This window comes from Hypomesus nipponensis, chromosome 15 (assembly GCF_054491055.1).
Source record: "Hypomesus nipponensis isolate SF chromosome 15, ASM5449105v1, whole genome shotgun sequence".
Classification (NCBI taxonomy): domain Eukaryota; kingdom Metazoa; phylum Chordata; class Actinopteri; order Osmeriformes; family Osmeridae; genus Hypomesus; species Hypomesus nipponensis.
The window spans coordinates 82501-85000 of record NC_140375.1 but is presented as its reverse complement, the minus strand read 5'-3'; the positions used below and the strand labels follow the sequence as shown (position 1 = coordinate 85000).

Here is a 2500-nt window from a genome sequence, read left to right as displayed (position 1 = left end):
AAGTACTAACCAGGCCCGACCCTGCTTAGCTTCCGAGATCAGACGAGATCGGGCGTTGCCAGGCTGGTATGGCCATACGAAATAAGTTGACAACCATAGGCTACTTATCCATATACAGATTTAGCAATTGACAATGCAAGGTAGTCTCTCTCTCTCTCTCTCTCTCTCTCTCTCTCTCGTGTCAAAATGAAAACAGCTTCCAGCCCCTTTCATGAAGGACTACTTGTGCATATTGCAAGATGTCAGTTTCTAAGTGAATGAGCAAAAGAGCATACAGCACCTGGTATTCCCAGGCGGTCTCCCATCCAAGTACTAACCAGGCCCGACCCTGCTTAGCTTCCGAGATCAGACGAGATCGGGCGTTGCCAGGCTGGTATGGCCGTACGAAAAAAGTTGACAACCATAGGCTACTTATCCATATACAGATTTAGCAATTGACAATGCAAGGTAGTCTCTCTCTCTCTCTCTCTCTCTCTCTCTCGTGTCAAAATGAAAACAGCTTCCAGCCCCTTTCATGAAGGACTACTTGTGCATATTGCAAGATGTCAGTTTCTAAGTGAATGAGCAAAAGAGCATACAGCACCTGGTATTCCCAGGCGGTCTCCCATCCAAGTACTAACCAGGCCCGACCCTGCTTAGCTTCCGAGATCAGGCGTTGCCAGGCTGGTATGGCCGTACGAAATAAGTTGACAACCATAGGCTACTTATCCATATACAGATTTAGCAATTGACAATGCAAGGTGGTCTCTCTCTCTCTCTCTCGTGTCAAAATGAAAACAGCTTCCAGCCCCTTTCATGAAGGACTACTTGTGCATATTGCAAGATTTCAGTTTCTAAGTGAATGAGCAAAAGAGCATACAGCACCTGGTATTCCCAGGCGGTCTCCCATCCAAGTACTAACCAGGCCCGACCCTGCTTAGCTTCCGAGATCAGACGAGATCGGGCGTTGCCAGGCTGGTATGGCCGTACGAAATAAGTTGACAACCATAGGCTACTTATCCATATACAGATTTAGCAATTGACAATGCAAGGTAGTCTCTCTCTCTCTCTCTCTCTCTCTCTCTCTCGTGTCAAAATGAAAACAGCTTCCAGCCCCTTTCATGAAGGACTACTTGTGCATATTGCAAGATGTCAGTTTCTAAGTGAATGAGCAAAAGAGCATACAGCACCTGGTATTCCCAGGCGGTCTCCCATCCAAGTACTAACCAGGCCCGACCCTGCTTAGCTTCCGAGATCAGACGAGATCGGGCGTTGCCAGGCTGGTATGGCCGTACGAAATAAGTTGACAACCATAGGCTACTTATCCATATACAGATTTAGCAATTGACAATGCAAGGTGGTCTCTCTATCTCTCTCTCGTGTCAAAATGAAAACAGCTTCCAGCCCCTTTCATGAAGGACTACTTGTGCATATTGCAAGATTTCAGTTTCTAAGTGAATGAGCAAAAGAGCATACAGCACCTGGTATTCCCAGGCGGTCTCCCATCCAAGTACTAACCAGGCCCGACCCTGCTTAGCTTCCGAGATCAGACGAGATCGGGCGTTGACAGGCTGGTATGGCCGTACGAAATAAGTTGACAACCATAGGCTACTTATCCATATACAGATTTAGCAATTGACAATGCAAGGTGGTCTCTCTCTCTCTCTCTCGTGTCAAAATGAAAACAGCTTCCAGCCCCTTTCATGAAGGACTACTTGTGCATATTGCAAGATTTCAGTTTCTAAGTGAATGAGCAAAAGAGCATACAGCACCTGGTATTCCCAGGCGGTCTCCCATCCAAGTACTAACCAGGCCTGACCCTGCTTAGCTTCCGAGATCAGGCGTTGCCAGGCTGGTATGGCCGTACGAAATAAGTTGACAACCATAGGCTACTTATCCATATACAGATTTAGCAATTGACAATGCAAGGTGGTCTCTCTCTCTCTCTCTCATGTCAAAATGAAAACAGCTTCCAGCCCCTTTTGTGAAGGACTACTTGTGCATATTGCAAGATTTCAGTTTCTAAGTGAATGAGCAAAAGAGCATACAGCACCTGGTATTCCCAGGCGGTCTCCCATCCAAGTACTAACCAGGCCCGACCCTGCTTAGCTTCCGAGATCAGACGAGATCGGGCGTTGCCAGGCTGGTATGGCCGTACGAAATAAGTTGACAACCATAGGCTACTTATCCATATACAGATTTAGCAATTGACAATGCAAGGTGGTCTCTCTATCTCTCTCTCGTGTCAAAATGAAAACAGCTTCCAGCCCCTTTCATGAAGGACTACTTGTGCATATTGCAAGATTTCAGTTTCTAAGTGAATGAGCAAAAGAGCATACAGCACCTGGTATTCCCAGGCGGTCTCCCATCCAAGTACTAACCAGGCCCGACCCTGCTTAGCTTCCGAGATCAGACGAGATCGGGCGTTGACAGGCTGGTATGGCCGTACGAAATAAGTTGACAACCATAGGCTACTTATCCATATACAGATTTAGCAATTGACAATGCAAGGTGGTCTCTC

At 46.8% G+C, this 2500-nt stretch overlaps 7 non-coding genes and 2 pseudogenes across 7 annotated transcripts in view; all 9 read right to left on the bottom strand.

The window, feature by feature from the left end:
- Window positions 1-80, bottom strand: part of LOC146254961 (5S ribosomal RNA) — a 119-nt gene extending 39 nt beyond the window's left edge. Inside the window, exon 1 of the ribosomal RNA XR_014730553.1 lies at window positions 1-80. This exon is cut by the window's left edge and continues 39 nt beyond it. This is a non-coding gene — a ribosomal RNA (5S ribosomal RNA).
- A 188-nt stretch (window positions 81-268) lies between these two features.
- On the bottom strand, window positions 269-387 carry LOC146254960 (5S ribosomal RNA). The gene has a single exon (XR_014730654.1). It is a non-coding gene; the product is annotated as a 5S ribosomal RNA (ribosomal RNA).
- A 184-nt stretch (window positions 388-571) lies between these two features.
- On the bottom strand, window positions 572-680 carry LOC146254959 (5S ribosomal RNA; annotated as a pseudogene).
- A 172-nt stretch (window positions 681-852) lies between these two features.
- On the bottom strand, window positions 853-971 carry LOC146254958 (5S ribosomal RNA). Its single transcript, XR_014730643.1, has one exon. It is a non-coding gene; the product is annotated as a 5S ribosomal RNA (ribosomal RNA).
- Window positions 972-1157: 186 nt separating this feature from the next.
- LOC146254957 (5S ribosomal RNA) lies at window positions 1158-1276 on the bottom strand. The gene has a single exon (XR_014730632.1). It is a non-coding gene; the product is annotated as a 5S ribosomal RNA (ribosomal RNA).
- A 172-nt stretch (window positions 1277-1448) lies between these two features.
- LOC146254956 (5S ribosomal RNA) lies at window positions 1449-1567 on the bottom strand. Its single transcript, XR_014730577.1, has one exon. It is a non-coding gene; the product is annotated as a 5S ribosomal RNA (ribosomal RNA).
- A 172-nt stretch (window positions 1568-1739) lies between these two features.
- On the bottom strand, window positions 1740-1848 carry LOC146254955 (5S ribosomal RNA; annotated as a pseudogene).
- A 172-nt stretch (window positions 1849-2020) lies between these two features.
- LOC146254954 (5S ribosomal RNA) lies at window positions 2021-2139 on the bottom strand. Its single transcript, XR_014730620.1, has one exon. It is a non-coding gene; the product is annotated as a 5S ribosomal RNA (ribosomal RNA).
- Window positions 2140-2311: 172 nt separating this feature from the next.
- LOC146254953 (5S ribosomal RNA) lies at window positions 2312-2430 on the bottom strand. Its single transcript, XR_014730575.1, has one exon. It is a non-coding gene; the product is annotated as a 5S ribosomal RNA (ribosomal RNA).
- Between the last annotated feature and the right edge of the window lie 70 nt (window positions 2431-2500).